Source organism: Rattus rattus, chromosome 18 (assembly GCF_011064425.1).
Source record: "Rattus rattus isolate New Zealand chromosome 18, Rrattus_CSIRO_v1, whole genome shotgun sequence".
Lineage (NCBI taxonomy): Eukaryota > Metazoa > Chordata > Mammalia > Rodentia > Muridae > Rattus > Rattus rattus.
Genome location: NC_046171.1, coordinates 24,251,374 through 24,271,238, shown reverse-complemented (window position 1 = coordinate 24,271,238; position 19,865 = coordinate 24,251,374). Strand labels below are relative to the sequence as shown.

Below are 19,865 nucleotides of genomic sequence, written 5' to 3'. Positions count from 1 at the left end.
GGGAGGCGGAGGATTAGGGGGATGTTTGCCCGGAAACAGGGAAAGGGAATAACACTCGAAATGTATATAAGAAATACTCAAGTTAATAAAAAAAAAAAAAAGAAAATACAAAGCAGCAAAACACTCCCATATATAAATCTACAAAATTTAAGCATATACAAAGAAATAAAATGTATGTAATTTCTTTAACTAAATCACATTAAAGTATCCAATACAGTGCTCTAAAAGAGACAACGGAAAAGTATCTGTAAAAAAAGAAAAGAAAAGAAAAGAAAAAGAATGGCTACTCCAGCTTGCTTCTTCAGACCATTTGCTTGGAAAGTTGTTTTCCAGGCTTTTACTCTGAGGTAGTGTCTGTCTTTGTCTGTGAGGTGTGTTTCCTGTAGGCAGCAGAATGGAGGGTCCTCATTGGGTATCCAGTTTGTTAATCTATGTCTTTTTATTGGGGAGTTGAGTCCATTGTTGTTGAGAGATATTAAGGAATAATGATTGTTGCTTCCGTTGTATTCGTATTTAGATATGAGATTATGTTTGTGTGGCTTTCTTCTCTTTGTTTTGTTGCCACAATGATTAGTTTCTTGCTTTTTCTAGGATGTAGCTTGCCTCCTTATGTTGGGCTTTACCATTTATTATCCTTTGTAGTGCTGGATTTGTAGAAAGATATTGTGTAAATTTGGTTTTGTCATGGAATATCTTGGTTTCTCCATCTATGTTAATTAAGAGTTTTGCTGGATACAGTAACCTGGGCTGGCATTTGTGTTCTCTTAGGGTCTGTATGACATCTTTCCAGGATCTTCTGGCTTTCATAGTCTCTGGCGAGAACTCTGGTGTGAATCTGATAGGTCTGCCTTTATATTTTACTTGACTTTTTCCCTTATTGCTTTTAAAATACTTTCTTTATTTTGTGTATTTGGTGTTTTGACTATTATGTGACAGGAGGAGTTTCTTTTCTGGTCCAATCTATTTGGAGTTCTGTAGGCTTCTTGTATGTTTATGGGCATCTCTTTCTTTATGTTAGGGAAGTTTTCTTCTATGATTTTGTTGAAGATATTTACTGATCCTATGAGCTGGGGGGTCTTCCCTCTCTTCTCTACCTATTATCCTTAGGTTTGATCTTCTCATTGAGTCCTGGATTTCCTGTATGCTTTGGACCAGTAGCTTTTTCTGTTTTACATTATCTTTGACAGTTGTGTCGATGATTTCTATGGAATCTTCTGCTCCTGAGATTCTCTCTTCTATCTCTTGTATTCTGTTGGCGATGCTTGTATCTACAGCTCTTTGTCTCTTCCTTTGGTTTTCTATATCCAGGGTTTTCTCCCTTTGTACTTTCTTTATTGCTTCTATTTCCATTTTTAATTCCTTCACCTGTTTGATTGTGTTTTCCTGGAATTCTTTCAGGGATTTTTGTGATTCCTCTCGATAGGCTTCTACTTGTTTATTTATGTTTTCCTGTGTTTCTCTAAGGCAGCTCTTCATGTCTTTCTTGAAGTCCTCATCATCATGATCTAATGTGATTTTAAATTTAGACCTTGCTTTTCTGGTGTGTTTGGATATTCAGTGTTTGCTTTGTCGGGAGAATTGGGCTCCGATGATGCCATGTAGTCTTGGTTTCTGTTGCTTGGGTTCCTGCGCTTGCGTCTTGCCATCAGGTTGTCTCTGGTGTTACCTTGTTCTGCTATTTCTGACAGTGGTAGACCATCCTATAGGCCTGTGTGTCAGGAGTGCTGTAGACCTTTTTTCCTGTTTTCTTTCAGCCAGTTATGGGAACAGAGTGTTCTGCTTTCAGGCGTGTAGTCTTTCCTGTCTACTGGTCTTCAGCTGTTCCTGTGGGCCTGTGTTCTGAGTCTACCAGGCAGGTTGCTTGGAGCAGAAAAGTTGGTCTTACCTGTGGTCCCCTGGCTCAAGTTGCTCATGGGGGGATTCCTTTTGCGCTCTCCATGAGGGCAGCAACCAGGAGGGCCTGTGCTGCCTTTTCCCGGACCCTCCGTGCACTGGTATCCCAGATGGCATTAGGTGTTTTCCTCTGGAGTCAGAAATGTGGGCAGAGTGTAGTCTCTTCTGGCTTCCCAGGCATGTTTGCCCCTCTGAAGGTTTAGCTCTCCCTCCCATGGGATTTGGGTGCAGGGAGCTTTTGATCAGGTCCCTTCAGATCTGGGTGGTGTCTGGACGGCAAGGGACCTGCTGCTTGAGTGCTTTTTCTCATTAAACTTCTTTTAATGGGTCTCAAAATTCTGTGACAAATTTTTGGTCAAGTTGTTTCCATTAAAAAGTATTGTTTTTGAAAACTAATAACTTAAAACTGCCACACACACACACACACACACACACACACACACACACACACACACACACACAAAGGTCCACAAAACATTCTTTCCTTCTGAAGGTTTTATGATGCATTGTTATCATTAACCAGTCTTTACTATTAAACTTAAATGGCCAATTGAGACAAACAGTTCTGAGACCATTCTTCCCCCACTGATTAGACTGGGGTGGCAGGTGTTAGGGCTAATATTCATTTAGTCTTCTGAGCTTTCTGGGTAGACTTGGTGACTTGCCACCTCCTGCAGCCTTCTTGTCCACAGCTTTGATGACACCCACAGCAACTGTCTGCCTCATGTCATGAACAGCAAAATGACCAAGTGGAGGATTGTCAGAGAAGATCTCAACATACATGAGCTTGTCAGGGAGCATGTCAACAATGGCAGCATCACCAGACTTCAAGAATTTGGGGGCTTGGGGATTTAGCTCAGTGGTAGAGCGCTTGCCTAGCAAGCGCAAGGCCCTGGGTTCTGTCCCCAACTCAGAAAAAAAAAAAAAAAAAAAAAAAAAAAAAAAAAAAAGAATTTGGGGTCATCTTCCAACTTCTTACCAGAACGATGATCTATCTTCTCTTTAAGCTCGGCAAACTAGCATGCTATGTAGGCCGTGTGACAATCCAGAACAGGAGCATAGCCAGCATAATTTGGCCTGGATGGTTCAGGATAATCACCTGAGCAGTGAAGCCAGCTGCTTCCATTGGTGGGTCATTTTTGCTGTCACCAGCAACATTGCCACATCTAACATCTTTGACAGACACGTTTTTTATGTTGAAGCCCACATTGTCCCCAGGCAGAGCTTCACTCAAAGCTTCATGGTGCATTTCCACAGACTTGACTTCAGTTGTTACATTGACTGGAGCAAAGGTAACCACCATGCCAGGTTTGAGAACACCAGTTTCCATTCGGCCCACGGGGACAGTGCCAATGTCCCCAATTTTATAGACGTCCTGGAGGGGCAGTTGCAGAGGCTTTTCAATTTGACGAGTTGTGGCAGAGTGCAGTTCCAGCACTGGCACTGCCATCTTTGCGGGTGACTTTCCATCCCTTGAACCAAGGCATATTGGCACTTGGCTCCAGCATGTTGTCACCATTCCAACCAGAAATTGGCACAAATGCTACTGTGTCAGGGTTGTGGCCAATTTTCTTAATGTAGGTGCTGACTTCCTTAACGTTTTCCTCGTATCTCTTCTGACTGCATGGTGACTCAGTGGAATCCATTTTGTTGACACCAACAATTAGCTGTTTGACACCCAAGGTATAAGCCAGAAGAGCATGCTCACAGGTCTGCCTGTTTTTGGAGATACCAGCTTCAAATTCACCAACACCAGCAGCAACAATCAGGACAGCACAGTCAGCCTGAGATGTGCCTGTAATCATGTTCTTGATGAAGTCTCTGTGTCCTGGGGCATCAATGATAGCCACATAGTACTTGCTGGTCTCAAATTTCCACAGGGAGATGTCAATAGTGATACCACGCTCACGCTCAGCTTTCAGTTTGTCCAAGACCCAGGAATACTTGAAGGAGCCTTTTCTTACTTCAGCAGCCTCCTTTTCAAACTCTTTGATGGTTCTTTTGTTGATTCCACCACATTTTTAGATCAGGTGGCTGGTTGCGGTGGACTTGCCAGAATCTACGTGTCCAATTACGATGATGTTGATGTTAGTCTTTTCCTTTCCCATTTTTGCTTTGAATTAACAGTGGCTTTCACAACACCTGTGTTCTGATGGCAAACCCCTTGTGAAAAAGCATATTTATTTCTTTTTGTTCTAGAGCTTTTAGGTGTGTTGTAAGCTGCTCTCTCCTGTTTCTTTCTGCTGGCACTCAGAGCTATGAGTTTTCCTCTTAGCACAGCTTTAATTGCGTCCCATAAGTTTGGGTACCTTCATTTTCATTAAATTCTAAGAAGTCTTTAATTTCTTTCTTTATTACTTCCTTGACCAAGTTATCATTGAGTAGAACGTTGTCCAACTTCCATGTACATGTGGGCATTCTTTCCTTATTGTTATTGAAGACCTACCTTAGTCCGTGGTGGTCTAATAGGATGCTTGGGATTATTCCTATCTTTCTGTATCTGTTGAGGCCTGTTTTATGCCCAATTATGTGGTCAGTTTTGGAGAAGGTACCATGAGGTGCTGAGAAGGTGGTATATTCTTTTGATTTAGGATGGAATGTTCTCTAAATTCCGTTAAGTCCATTTGGTTCATAACTTCTGTTAATCTCTTTGTCTCTGTTTAATTTCTGTTTCCATAATCTGTTCATTGATGAGAGTGGGGTGTTGAAATCTCCTACTATTATTGTGTGAAGGGCAATGTGTGCTTTGAGCTGTAGTATGGTCCTATTTGTTTCTACTTGGTTGATTTCAGTTCTGGGTTTGATTATTTTCTGTCTTCTACTCCTCCTGGGTGTATTTACTTCTTTTTGTTCTAGAGCTTTTAGGTGTGCTGTCAAGCTGGTGACGTATGCTCTCTCCTGTTTCTTTCTGCAGGCACTCAGAGCTATGAGTTTTCCTCTTCGCACAGCTTTTATTGTGTCCCATAAGTTTGGGTATGTTGTACCTTTATTTTCATTAAATTCTAAAAAGTTTTTAATTTCTTTCTTTATTTCTTCCTTGACAAGGTTATCATTGAGTAGAGCATTGTTCAACTTCCATGTATATGTGGGCGTTCTTCCCTTATTGTTATTGAAGACCAGTTTTAGCCTGTGTTGATCTGATAGGACACATGCGATTATTTTTATCTTTCTGTATCTGTTGAGGCCTGTTTTATGATCAATTATATGGTCAATTTTGGAGAAAGTACCATGAGGTGGTGAGGAGAAGGTATATCCTTTTGTTTTAGGATAGAATGTTCAATAAATATCTCTTAAGTCCATTTGGTTCATGACTTCTCTTAGTCTGTCTATGTCTCTGTTTAATTTCTGTTTCATGATCTGTCCATTGATGAGAGTGGGGTGTTAAAATCTCCTACTTTTGTTGTGTGAGGTGCAATGTGTGCTTTGAGCTTTAGTAAGGTTTCTTTTATGTATGTAGGTGCCCTTGTATTTGGAGCATAGATATTTAGGGTTGAGAATTCATCTTGGTGGATTTTTCCTTTGATGAACATGAAGTGTCCTTCCTTATCTTTTTTGATGACTTTTGGTTGAAAATTGATTTTATTCGATATTTGAATGGCGACTCCAGCTTGCTTCTTCAGACCATTTGCTTGGAAAGTTGTTTTCCAGTCTTTTACTCTGAGGTAATCTTTGTCTTTGTCTCTGAGGTGTGTTTCTTGAAGGCAGCAAAATGCTGGGTCCTCATTCTGTATCTAATTTGTTAATCTGTGTCTTTTTATTGGGAGTTGTGCCCATTGATGTTGAGAGATATTAAGGAATAATGATTGTTGCTTCCTGTTATATTCGTATTTGGATGTGAGATTATGCTTGTGTGCTTGTCTTCTCTTGGTTTTGTTGCAAAGCGATTTGTTTCTTGTTTTTTTTTCTAGGGTATTGCTTACCTCCTTCTTTTAGGCTTTTCCATTTATTATTCTTTGTAGAGCTCGATTTGTAGAAAGATATTGTGTAAATTTGGTTTTGTCATGGTATATCTTGCTTTCTCCATTTATGTTAATTGAGAGTTTGAGTTTTGCTGGATACAGTAACCTGGGCTGGCATTTGTTTCTCTTAGGGTCTGTATAACATCTTTCCAGGATCTTCTGGCTTTCATAGTTTCTGGTGAGAATTCTGGTGTAATTCTGATAGGTCAGACTTTATATGTTACTTGACCTTTTTCCTTTAGTGCTTTTAGTATTCTTTCTTTGTTTTGTGCATTTGGTGTTTTGACTATTATGTGACAAGAGGTGTTTCTTTTCTGGTCCAATCTATTTGGAGTTCTGTAGGCTTCTTGTATGTTCATGGGCATCTCTTTCTTTAGGTTAGGAAAGTTTTCTTCTATGATTTTGTTGAAGATATTTACTGGTCCTATGAGTTGGGAGTCTTCACTCTCTTCTATACCTATTATCCTTAGGTTTGATCTTCTCATTGTGTCCTGAATTTCCTTTATGTTTTGGACCAGTAACTTTTTCTGTTTTAGATCATCTTTGACAGTTTTTTTGATAATTTCTATGGAATCTTCTGCTCCTGAGATTCTCTCTTCTATCTCTTGTATTCTGTTGGTGATGCTTGTATCTACAGCTCCTTGTCTCTTCCTTTCATTTTCTATATCCAGGGTTGTCTCCCTTTGTGCTTTCTTTATTACTTCTATTTCCATTTTTAATTCCTTCACCTGTTTAATTGTGTTTTCCTGGAATTCTTTCAGGGATTTTTGTGATTCCTCTCGATAGGCTTCTACTTGTTTATTTGTGTTTTCTTGGGTTTCTCTGAGGGAGTTCTTTATGTCTTTCTTGAAGTCCTCATCATCATGATCTAATGTGATTTTTAAATTTAGATCTTGCTTTTCTGGTGTGTTTGGATATTCAGTGTTTGCTTTGTTGGGAGAATTGAGCTCTGATGATGCCATGTAGTCTTGGTTTCTGTACCTTGGGTTCCTGTGTTTGCCTCTCACCATCAGGTTGTCTCTAGTGTTACCTTGTTCTGCTATTTCTGACAGTGGCTAGACCGTCCTATAGGCCTGTGTGTCAGGAGTGCTGTAGACCTGTTTTCCTGTTTTCTTTCAGCCAGCTATGGGAACAGATTTTTCTGCTTTCAGGCGTGTAGTCTTTCCTCTCTACTGGTCCTCAGTTGTTCCTGTGTGCGTGTGTCCTGAGTCCACTAGGAAGGTCACTTGGAGCTGAAAAGTTGGTTTTACCTCTGGTCTCAGACCTGAAGTCGCTCCTCGGGGCTGGGTTTCAGCTCTCAGTGAGGCAAGCAACCAGAAGGGCCTGCCCCACCTTCTCTCGTGTCCCTGTGCACAGGTGGCCCAGATGGAGCTAGGCGTTTTCCTCTAGAGTCAGAAATGTGGGCAGAGTGTGGCTTCCCAGGTGTGTCTGCCCCTCTGAATGTCTAGCTCTCACTCCCACAGGATTTGGGGGCAGGGAGCTGTTGACTGGGTCCCCTCAGGTCTGGGCACAGTCTGGACCTCAGCACTCCTGCAGCTTGAGTGCCCCTGTCTTTCTGTGCCCAGAGGCCCTATACATTTTTCTCTTGGGCCAGGGATGTGTGCATGGGTGGGCAGTATTGGAGGTTCTCCTCCCCTGCAGTCTCAGGACTGCCCACATGTCTGGGCGATGAGCTCTCTCTCAGATTGCTTTTGGGAGCAGGGAGCTGTGGGCAGGGATAAGGGAGATTCAGGGCTCCTGCTAGAAACCCTAAGTGTCCGGTCCCAGAGGAATTTTGCGTTTGTATGTCCTGAGTCCAACAGGCAGGTAACTTGGAGCAGAAAAGTTGTTCTTACCTCTGGTCTCGGGCCTGAAGTCATTCCTCTGGCGTGGGTGTCAGCTCTCCATGAGGGTAGCAACTAGAAGGGCCTGCCCTGCCTTTCTTCGGGTCTGTGAATGAAGTCTCAGTCCCCATGTCTTACCAACTCTCCAATTGACCTTCTTGTCAGCTGCCATGAACCTGATGACAAGAGTGTTGCATCTCCCCCTGCGGGTACCCAGATAATAAGGGAGCTCCATACAAGATCCAAAATACTCTCTTTCCTAGGGGGCCAGATGTCCTGTCTTCTGCATAACTCAGCTACGGATAGCTGTGTGTCTCCAATCTGGGTCACAGTAATGATGTCATCTTTGTTAGGCGGCTTCTAGCTTATCCACACCGTGGATTCACATCTTCATGTCCCACAGAAAAAGGACTCTGGACCTTCACATTTGGTTAACTGTCTCCAGTCCCAAGAGTGGCCCAGACAGACATAAAAGGCCTAAGACTATGTGTTCTTTCGGCCCTGGGTTAGGGTGAGTTGCAACCCTAACCAGGTAAGGGCTGTTGATCATCCAATGAGTTGTTGACTCATCCAATAAGTCACAAAGGTCTACATGAAGATCAAGAAACCAAGTGCCCCAGGGTGGGAGATAGAGCTGTCAGTCTTTTTTTTTTTTTTTCTGTTTTAGCTTTATATTTTTAGAGTTGGCAATCTTACCTGTTGCAGTATTAACAATCTGCCAGGTTAGATTCAGTGGCTGTGGCTGTTACAGCAAAGTGTGAGCAGTAAGCTATCAGGGTCTGCACTGGAGTCACAGTTTCAGTGGATTGACAGGGTATGGGGTGACTGTCGTCCATTGTTCTTGTGGCAGTTCATCTGGAAGTCTCTTCTACTAGGACCCCAACTACTGAATCCTCTCCCTCATGGCAGGCTTAATGTGGGAGTGGTGTATCCACATCCAGATCCCGTCCACCTTAACAGCCATCAGGGTGGTCAGGATCACAGTGTGGGGTCCTTTCCAGTCCGGGGCCATGAGTTCCAGAGTCTTGTAATTATTTCTCTTAATCCAGACTTTGTCACTTGGTTCAAAGTAGTGAGGATTAGGAGGGGATGCAGACTCATAGCTTTGGCAGACAGATGCCTGGCCCTATTTGCTTTTTCATCCTGTGAAAAGCCTGTACTGCTTCCAGAAATCTCTCTTGTTCATATTCTGCAAGAATTTCAGATTGAAATTTAGGTAGGAGAGGAGGGGGTCTTCAAAAAGGTATCAATCCCAAAATATAGGGGGTGTTTCTAGCCTTGTATAAAGCATAAGGTAGAAGAGCCATCGAGCCTCTGCCATTTTCAGGGGTTAATTTGGTCAAGGTTTCCTTCAGGGTCTGATTCATCCTACCAGCCCTGAAATATTGGGTCTGTAAGTACAATGTAATTTCCAATTGGTCCCCAGAACCTGTGCTAGAGATTGAGTTACCTGAGAGAGGAGTGCTGGTCCATTGTCGGACCCAAGCAGGGTAGGGAAACCATCCCTGGATATGATGTCTTCCAGAAGCTTCTTTGTCACTAAGTTGGCAGTCTCCTTCTTTGTAGAGTAGGCTTCTACCTACCCTGAAAAGGCATCTATAAAAAACTAGAAAAGGGGTTGGGATTTAGCTCAGTGGTAGAGCGCTTGCCTAGGAAGCGCAAGGCCCTGGGTTGGTCCCCAGCTCAAAAAAAGAAAAAAAAAAAAAAAAAAAAAAAACTAGAAAAGACTTATATACATGTGTTCCTGGTTTTATTTCCATGTAATTTATTTCCCAATTAGCCCCTGACCATTGACCCCAGATTCTGGTTCCTGGAGTGGCTCCTGAGGGGTTCACAGCCTGGCAGGTTGCCGGCACAGTCTGAGACTACCTGATCAACCAAGTGTCCTAAGTCAAATAATTCCTTCAGGTTTTGGTGATCCCGGTGTGAAGCTTGATGAATCTGTTGGGTGAGTTGCTTATCAAACTCCAGCAGTCAAAAATGACGCTGTCTTGCCAATGACCCAAGGATGAGTTAACACACAAGTTAATTATGATAACCCAGTTTACAATTACAAATGGAGCAATTTTGACGTGAAGAGGAAATCCATTGCAAGAATTGAAGCAAAGGTTCTGACCCAGATTGGTCGTCGAAACCCTCGAGGCAGATTTAAATTTAGTTGAGTGAATTAAACTGAAGGTAAGAGTAGAAATCATGAACCTGTAGCTTGAGAGCTATTTGGTAGGCATGCATTTATCTAGAGACAAGAATAAAATAAGGACGATGAAAGAATACATCTTAAATTATTTTATTCAAATACTAATGAGAAAGGAATGCCTTTGCTTGATATAAAAGCAAATCAAGAGAAGAACAATTTTCTTTTTCTATCTTGTTTACAGAGAATGGATTTAACACACACACACACACACACACACACACACACACACACACACACACACACACACACACACACACACACACACCGACCTGAGTTAACTGTAAACAGAGAGTTATGAAGAACTTGCAAGAAAATTACCCATTTCTCTAAGGCTTAGGAAGCATTTACATTTCTAAGGATGTCTGGCTTGAGTCAGCAAAAAGGTCAGTGGACACAGAAAGGCTGAAGATGAACACGTAGAGGGGAAATTAACAAAAATAAATAAATAAGAGCTTGTTTCTAAACCCAAGACCAGAAACCTCACCAAAGCAGAGAAAGATGAATACGACCATTACTAAAGTCATATCTGGTCACTGAAAAAGGAAGAGGCAATTAGTAGAATTAACAAGAATTCACTACATAGTCACTTCCTTTCTTGACAGTGTTGCTCCATCAATAGAGTGGACTTCTGATGGAGGAACCATCTGATGCAGCTGCACAGGAGAGGACAGGATCATTTTCTATTAATCTCTCAACTGGGAGGGTCCTTTTCTGACTCTCTCAGGATGCCATGCCAATGTTGAATGCATGATGTCTTTTGACAAGAGAAGAAGACATGAGCAGGTAATGTGGGTCCTCCCTGACAAAAAATCCTCAGCAAGAGCATCCAAATTCAGTATCAGTTGGGAGTAGATGATTACCGGCAACTTGCATGATGACGCAGATATTCCATTCAATTGGGTGGGAGAATTAACCATTATGTTAGTAGCACAGAACATCCAACAAGAATCAATAGAATAAGATGGATTGTTGAACACAAGCTGGAGTGAATGTAGGGTGAAGAAGGCCTGTGATAACATCCGCTATGGAAACAAACAAACAAACAAACACCTCAAAGCTCCAGTGAATTGTAATACAGAAGTCAATGCTCAGAACAAAGCGGGCACACAACTTTCCACTCTGACTTTTAAGTGAAACTTTGGATGTATTTCTAGGGATCAGGTTTTAAGATGGACATTGGGCAAGGGAAAGGGAACAGAGATGGACAAGCACTCACACTGAAGCATTCTCCTGCAGAGTCAAGATTAGACATGTTGGGACTGGAGGCTGCGGGGAAGAAAGCATACTGTTCTTACACAAGACCCAAGTTTGGCTCCTAGCACCCATTTTGGTTGGGCAGCTCACAAACCACTCTACATCCAATTCTAGGTGATTGAGTGTCTCCTTCCTGGTCTCTGTGGTCACCTGCATTCACATGCATATACCCACAGAAAGACATACATGTATGTACATGTAATTAAAAATACACATAAATCTTTAAAAAAAATATGGCCTATGGAGTTCAGAAAGCAGAAGTGTAACTCTATTGAGAGGTATCATACCATAGAGTTCTTTGCAAGCCAGTGCCATCTACAGCTAAATTTCCAAGCAATGACATCAATCAAAGGTCGATGGGGGTTGGTAAGCACATGCCAATGGGTACTACTACCTTTAAAAATCTTCAATCTTGTCTGAACACTATGATTGATCACCTGATTCATCAGTCAGGTATGGGGTTCCATTAGAAAGAATTTATTAAAACTCTTTAATGATACTAAGATATTAGCTGGGAGGATCGGTAACTACAAGTTACTCATTGGGACAGTCAGTAAGCTAAACATTGTTTTCTCTAAAGTCACTTTCTAGTTTAAGAAGACAAATGGAAATTAACTCAGAATTATATACTACAGCTAGGCACTGACACAATTCATTCTACTAAAACAAATACCTTACTACAGTGCCTGGCACACAGCAAACTTTCAATAAATTTTAGCCGTTTTTGTTGTATACTTTGTTGTGTGGAGTAACTTTATTTTATAGATGAGACACAGCCTCTGAAGGTGACTTAGCTTCCTAAGGCCCCCAGTAAACTGCAAAGTAAGGATTTGAATATTGCTTCACAGTTAGTACTACTCTAGTCAGAGCTTTCTCACCACAGGTCCCTACGAACATCTGAACATTCCGGAAGTTTATGCAAGTTAGTGGTTTATCTGAGTTAGCATTTTAAAAGCCTAATAGTAGTATTTCTTTTCTTTTTAAATCTGTGGTGAGGAACCTCTCTTGATTGCAAAATCCTTAACCTTTCCTAGCAGCGTGGTTGCCTGGAAGCACCCTTGGGTCTCTATAATTTGTCAGGACTCCGAGCACTTGTAGCAAACGTGGTGAGAGCCCAGGGTTGAGTAAAACCGCCCATTCCGATGAGTTTTCTTTTTTTCTTTCTTTTTTTAAAAAAAGATTTATTATATTTATATGAGTACACTGTAGTTATCTTCAGACACACCAGAAGAGAGCATCAGATCTCATTACAGATGGTTGTGAGCCACCGTGTGGTTGCCGGGAATTGAACTCAGGACCTCTGGAAGAGCACTTAGTAGCTCTTAACCGATGAGTTTGTACTGGATGGCTACTTTTCATTGAAAGAATAAACACAAGTTGGGTGCATTACACACACACACACACACACACACACACACACACACACACAGGGGGGGAGAGAGAGGGAGAGAGAGAGAGAGGAGGAGAGAGAGAGAGAGAGAGAGGAAGAAGAGGAGGAGGGGAGGAGGAGGAGGAGAGAGGAAGAAGAGGAGGAGGGGGAGGAGGAGGAGGAGGAGGAGGAGGGAGGAGGAGGAAAAGAGGAGGGAGGGAGAGAAAGTTTCCTTGTGAGCTGCAAAATCCTAACGATCCTTTATCTTTGCTGATTAAAATCAGTTCAGTTTACAAAGGTTTGTGGCGGTAGGATTCCCTGTATTTTGCTGCTCCACTCTAGGCGACAACTGCTTCGGATTAGGTGGATTTTCTCCCTTCCTCTTTGAGAGTAAAACTGAATTCAGGAAAGGGGGGGGGGGAGGCGGTCGGGGTGTAACTATTTTGGAGCCTGGAGAGGGGATTGGGCACTAGCGTCGGTAGTGGGATTCTTTAAATTCTCAGCTTTCCTCTTCCAGAGCTTTACAAACGAATCGGCTCCTCCTCCTCGGGCCTCTAGAAGTTATCTTTCCTTTGGGTGCGATTTCAGAGTGGAACCTGAAGCTCATGTCAGGAGAAATCAGAGCTGTAGGAACTAAAGCGGCGGGGAAGGGCAGGCTGCGTGGGGTCCCGTGGGGTCCCGGCCGAAGCGACGGGAAGGCGGAACCCCTCGCGTAGCCAGGGTCTGGGGCAGCTGAGGAAAGCTCCAGCGGAGGTCCTGATCAGGCCTGGCGGGGGTCCTGCTCTCCCCCTCCCCATCCTCGCCTCCCAGGCTCTGCTGACGTTGCGGCTTCCTCCGCCCGGGGCCGAGCCCTGCCGCGGCCCGCCCTCCCTCCACTGAAGGTCTCCGCCCCGTCCTCAGGGCCGCCAGAGACTGCAGCGGCGCACCCCGGGCGCGGCGCCCTGAGCTCGGATGGCTCGGCGCGCGCGCTAAGGGACGGACTCCAGGGGTCCGGAGCTCCTGCGCCCCACGGGGACGCAGAGAGAGGACGCCCGGGAAGACGGAGCGGTGAGTGATGGGCTGGATTGGGCGTTGCTCTGGGTCTCGCTAGAGGAATTTTTCCTCCCGAGGCTCGATGGGTCTTCACCGGACCGGTCCCTACGGGCCAACTAGAGCCACGTCCCTCGCTGCGCGTCGATTTCCCGGCGGACTGAGCATCCCGGGCCAGCCCTGCTGGCTCGGTGATCTCCTATCTGGGTGCCCAGCCCAGAGTCCCCCAAACTGCAGCACGGAGTTTAGGAACGAATGGCCCGGACTGGACGGGCTCCCGGGGCTCCCGAGTCCCACAGGTTTGCAGATAGCACACCCACGCTTTTCCTTCCTTTGCGCTGTACAAATTATCTAGGGATGGTGTTGGTCGTGTGTGCCCTTGCTGGTTGTGCCTGTGCGATCTCCGGACCGCAAAAGTGCAGAAAGCTGCTTCTGAGTCACCCCCAGCCGCAGGATTCCAGCGCTCCAAAACTCCAACACCCCAGGGTGATTGGGTAACCTCAACCCGAGGCCGCCTGGGCTGATCGGGGGGCCCAGGAGGCGGGCTTGACTCGAGCTGAGGAGCGCTGTAAGCGATGCCACATGGGCCCAGAATCTGTCCGGGCTGGATCTGAGCTAACTTTGTGAACTGAGAACTTTCTCATCTCTCCTTTGAGGCAACAGCCTCCGCTTAGCCGAGCTGGCATTCTTATTGAAACCTAATCCCTTGCTTCCAATGCAAGAGACCAGCCTCTTTCACCTGGAATTCTTTAGGTCAGGAACTGACACGTTGGTTGCTAGAGATTTTCTAGTAGATTCTTGAAAAACATTTGGTGTTTATTGCTGCTTGATCAACGATACCTTAAGGAAAGAAGAATCTCCTAGAAATATTTTCATATTCTTTCACGTTACAGAAATGTCACTTTTTTTTTTTTAAATTTTATCTTTATTAACTTGAGTATTTCTTATTTACATTTCGATTGTTATTCCTTTCCTGGTTTCAGGCCAACATCCCCTAACCCCTCCCCTCCCCTTCTATATGGGTGTTCCCTCCCCATCCTCCCCCATTACCGCCCCCCCCCAACAATTACGTTCACTGGGGATTCAGTCTCAGCAGGACCAAGGGCTTCCCCTTCCACTGGTGCTCTTACTGACTATTCATTGCTACCTATGAGGTTGGAGCCCAGGGTCAGTCCATGTATAGTCTTTGGATAGTGGCTTAGTCCCTGGAAGCTCTGGTTGCTTGGCATTGTTGTTCATATGGGGTCTGAGCCCCTTCAAGCTCTTTCAGTCCTTTCTCTGATTCCTTCAACTTGGGGTCCAGTTCTCAGTTCAGTGGTTTGCTGCTGGCATTCGCCTATGTATTTGCTGTATTCTGGCTGTGTCTCTCAGGAGATCTACATCCGGTTCCTGTCGGCCCGCACTTCTTTGCTTCATCCATCTTATCTAATTGGGTGGCTGTATATGTATGGGACACATATGCAGCAGGCTCTGAATGGGTGTTCCTTCTGCCTCTTTTCTAAACTTTGCTTCCCTATTCCCTGCCAAGGGTATTCTTGTTCCCCTTTTAAAGAAGGAGTGAAGCATTCACATTTTGGTCATCCTTCTTGAGTTTCATGTGTTCTGTGCATCTAGGGTAGTTCAAACATTTGGGCTAATATTCACTTATCAATGAGTGCATACCATTTGTGTTTTTCTGTGATTGGGTTACCTTACTCCTATGCCTATGAATTTCATGAAGTCATTGTTCTTGATAGCGGAGTAGTATTCCATTGTGTAGATGTACCATATTTTCTGTATGCATTCCTCTGTTGAAGGGCATCTGGGTTCTTTCCCCTTCTGGCTATTATAAATAAGGCTGCTATGAACATAGTGGAGCATATGTCTTTGTTATTTGTTGGAGCATCTTTTGGGTATTTGCCCAAGAGAGGTATAGCTGGGTCCTCAGGTAGTTCAATGTCCAATTTTCTGAGGAACCTCCAGACTGATTTCCAGAATGGTTGTACCAGTCTGCAATCCCACCAACAATGGAGGAGTGTTCCTCTTTCTCCACATCCTTGCCAGCATTTGCTGTCACCTGAGTTTTTGATCTTAGCCATTCTCACTTGTGTGAGGTGAAATCTCAGGGTTGTTTTGATTTGCATTTCCCTTATGACTAAAGATGTTGAACATTTCTTTAGGTATTTCTCAGCCATTCAGCATTCCTCAGCTGTGAATTGTTTGTTTAGCTCTGAACCCCATTTTTTAATAGGGTTATTTGTCTCCCTGCGGTCTAACTTCTTGAGTTCTTTGTATATTTTGGATATAAGCCCTCTATCTGTTGTAGGATTGGTTAAGATCCTTTCCCAATCTGTTGGTTGCTGTGTTGTCCTAACAGCAGTGTCCTTTGCCTTACAGAAGCTTTGCAGTTTTATGAGATCCCATTTGTCGATTCTTGATCTTAGAGCATAAGCCATTGGTGTTTTGTTCAGGAAAATTTCTCCAGTGCCCATGTGTTTGAGATGCTTCCCCACTTTTTCTTCTATTAGTTTGAGTGTATCTGGTTTGATGTGGAGAGAAATTTCACTTTTAATAGCTCTCTTTTCAGTTTTTACATTTTAAAATAAATGATAGTATCAGTGACGTTTTAAAAAAGATTCATTAGTATCATTTTAAAATTATGTGTCTATCTGGGAGTACAGGACTACAGACAGGTGCCTGCAGAGCTCAGAAGAGGATGTTAGATCTTCCAGCCTGGTAGCTACAGTCTGTTGTGAGCTTCCTAATGTGGGTGCTGGGAACTGAACTCTGGACCCATACAAGAGCAGTACCAGTTCTTGACTACCAAGCCAATCTCTACCATGTATGAGATGAAAATTTTGTAGAAGATTTTAGACTATACTACTAAAGAGAACTACAAAATGTAACGTGCAGAGGAAAAGTAAAACAGGATCACCCTAGAATTTGTTCACACATCGCTGTTTTCCTTTAAGGACCCTGTACAGATGTGGTCCCTTTTTTTAGCATAGTAAATTCTGTTCTATTAAAAAGGGAGAAAAGGTTGGATTTAATATGTGACTTACTTTAGTGACCCTCCTTGTCAGCTTAACCAAAAACATGAGTGTGGGTTAATAGAATAGGGAGGGTACATGAGAAATAGCCCCGACTTTCTTGGAGTGTCTTTGTTATAGAAAGAGAAATACATGACTAAGCAGTAAGTAACGTGGAGGACTTGAGTGTCGAAGGAGTCCTTTAGTCATTGATTAGAATATGATATCAGTTTCAATTTCAATAACTGCACAGAAGCACTGGCCTACAGAGTACATTTTAACATCCAGACTAAAAAGAGGCAGTGAAATCATCCAGCAAAAGAGTTTTTTTTTTTTTTTAAGTTCCTTGATAAGGAGGGATGTTGGCAGCAGGAAATCTTTGCATGGTGGGGTTTTTAAGTTCACTTCCTGGTCCTACTGCTGGCTGGATACGGATTTCACATTTCTCCCTCTGAACTTGAAGCCTCAGAAAGAAAACACATGATAAGAGATATATGGGTTCACCCAATTAAATCAGCCTCGTCTTAGTGAGCAGTTCCTGTGCATGTATCTGCTTTAGTACTTAGCAGTAGTTCACAAATCAGCTGGTATGGAGAGCATTTTGATGAGGTAAGTGGTGTGTCTTGGGGCAAGAGGTTGCAGTGCTGTCCTGGAGGGACCTAGGGACCATCCGTCACAGAACCTTAGTACTGTCTTAGTATAGAAAATTATTTCAGTCTCTGAGACAGCTTTTAGACAAATGCATTCTGGGATGAAACAAAGATTTTTTTTTCATTTATATTATTTGTGAAATTTATATTACTTGGGATATTTTGCTCTTTATTTCTTCTTGCCTTGGTTCCTCTGTGTTGCATGAGAGAAACATAATTCTCAACATTATGATTCAAACAAGTGGAGAGGGGCTGAAGGTTTGCCATCCTAAAAGAGGGAAAGTCACCTGAGGCGTTTCTATGACCAACAAACACTATTGAAAGAATGTCTGACATAGGACAGGGTCATTCCTATTACTATATTTAGTGCCTCGAGCTTTTCTCATATTGGATTTACATTATCTTTTCCTATAGTGATTTGCAGACTAAAACTCTCTGGAGGTCACTAAACTACTAGCAGATGTTTGAACTGGACAACCCCAATCTGTATACCTGCAGTCTGGGGGGGACATGGGAATGAAGCTGATGTCTAAACCCAGTATACTCACAAGGGAAATTATCTTCCCATAAAATCCATATGATGAATGAGTAACAGAGCGGGAAGTAGAGGGCAGAATCCCAGGTGCCTGAGACACTGCATGCAGTGGTTTGCTGGTAGCAAGAGTTAGACATGGATGTTTCCAGAATCCTTCTCTACTGCCCCATTTTAAATGGAAGTTCTCTTCTAAATATTAGACTTGGTTTTGGAAGAAGATATTTATTTCTATGTGTATGATAAATAAATGTAGCCAAAGGCTGTTTGTTGATGTTCTTTGGTGTTTCAAAAGGGAGATTTGATTAGTTGGTGGTGAAATATTTCAGAAATAGAAGCAAACCAGAAAGTATTGGGCAGTGTGATACAAGCGGGTCCTTACTTTTACTAAAACATCATCTATAAATCCATAAGCATTTAGTCAGGCAGACCAGCTGTGGGGAGACAGATCAACTTTACTTGGGGTGATTCAATTCTTATATAGTTTTCGGGATGGGGGGCATGAGGGAGAGGGGGACAACCAAGAGGGGCAAAGGTCATTCATTGGCTAAAGGCTTAAAGTACCAAGATGCCTCAGTAGCATGGGGAAGCTTTTCAGGAATCTTAGGTGCTACCTGGATGGGTTCTTACCCAGAGAAAGGAAGTTGAACCCATAATCTAACTAAGGCTACATGACTTTCTGCAGATAGATTTGAGCTCCCCAAACAAGGTCAGAAAAGGAAAAGCTATACTGGTAAAGATAGTCTGCCATTTTGCAACAAGCCTAGAAGGCTATCTGGGCAATGGTAGATAGGTTGGACCTTAATTAGCGTGGCAACATAGTACTCTTTCATTTTGTTCAAAGCATCCTATTTAACACTTTAGCCTAGTGGAGATGGAAAGTGAGGTAGGTTCAGGTTTTGTCTTTATTTTAGTAGAGTGGAAATACTGAAGGTAAGGAACACAACCAATTTACAGGTAGTCTGTGATATACCCTAAATTGAATGAGACAGACATAAATTGCACACATAATGCTACTGTGTCCTCTTGTAACTCCACACTCAAATTGCTAAGGGCTCACATTTCATTTTTCTGTAGATCTGTTTTATTATATTTTGTAATTATGCTTCTCGGGCTTCTGCAACTATTTACAGATTCCCTTTCGTCCTCAAGCCCTCCTCCTCCACCCTCTCACCCCATCTCTGCTTGGCAAGGGTCTCATTGCAAGGCCTCTTCTGATGCCTGCAGAGCCCCAGGCTGCTTGCTGAGTTCTTGTGAACTAGCTTTGGGCTTTAAACTGCCTCGGGCAATCTCAATAGTGTTGCTAAACTGCACTATAAAAACAGGCTGCAGCCTTTTGAGGGCTGAACTTCTGGATTCTTTTTCAGATGCCCACAGACGTATAAACCTGCCAGAGGGAACTGATTCTCAGAGCATGTTAGGGTCAGAGAAGTTTTAGTTTGGAAAGAGAAGAAAAGATGGTGAGGCCATCTGTTTATTTCTTAAATGGAGTCATTTATAAAGTTCTTAACTCAAGAATAACACTGAATTTTAATGTGTGTTAAGATTATCCTGGGGTTTCCTTCTGTGTGTTTCAGTTTACTTGGAATCATCTAGAAACATGATCTTAGTAGGAATGTTAAACTGTTTTTAAAAGAGCAGAATTTCTATGGTCAGTAATATTTATACATTCTGATGAGAAACATTTTATAATTGAGAATATTTGATAGTCAAGTTAATATTAGGTGAGTGAAAAATCCTGCTACTAAAATGTGACCAAAATATGTGCTACTAGCTGTTACATGGGTGCTGGGAAATCTGAACTTAGATCCTAATGTTTATTGGACATTTTACTGACTGAGCTGTCTCTCTAGCCCCTCGTTAGCTTTAATTACACATATGATATATCATCTGTGGGCAATTAGCATCTATCGACTTTGTCCCAGACAGAATCAGAAAGTTTGTCCCTGAATGTCTACGTCTGCATGCCAAACAAAACCCTTTAGAGCTTATTTGTAGAATTAATAGTGATTGTCCTCGGTCATTGTGGAATATACTAAATATATTAAAATACTCAGTATTTTACTTAACTGACAAAACTACTTTTAGCAAAAATTGGAAACGCGTGGCATGCTGCAGATGCTGATGCAGGATGATTGTTTTGAGTCCCAG

General features: G+C 42.9%; 2 protein-coding genes and 1 pseudogene across 4 annotated transcripts in view; 1 reads left to right on the top strand and 2 right to left on the bottom strand.

The window, feature by feature from the left end:
* The window catches only part of P4ha1 (prolyl 4-hydroxylase subunit alpha 1), a 1,160,453-nt gene that overhangs the window by 957,412 nt on the left and 183,176 nt on the right, over positions 1 to 19,865 (bottom strand). The gene's annotated exons all lie outside the window — the stretch shown is intronic.
* On the bottom strand, positions 2,501 to 4,001 carry LOC116886895 (annotated as a pseudogene).
* The window catches only part of Dse (dermatan sulfate epimerase), a 71,240-nt gene continuing 64,360 nt past the window's right edge, over positions 12,986 to 19,865 (top strand). Inside the window, exon 1 of the mRNA XM_032888349.1 lies at positions 12,986 to 13,542. The gene's annotated coding sequence lies outside the window, so the exon portion shown is untranslated. The remainder of the gene's footprint in view (positions 13,543 to 19,865) is intronic.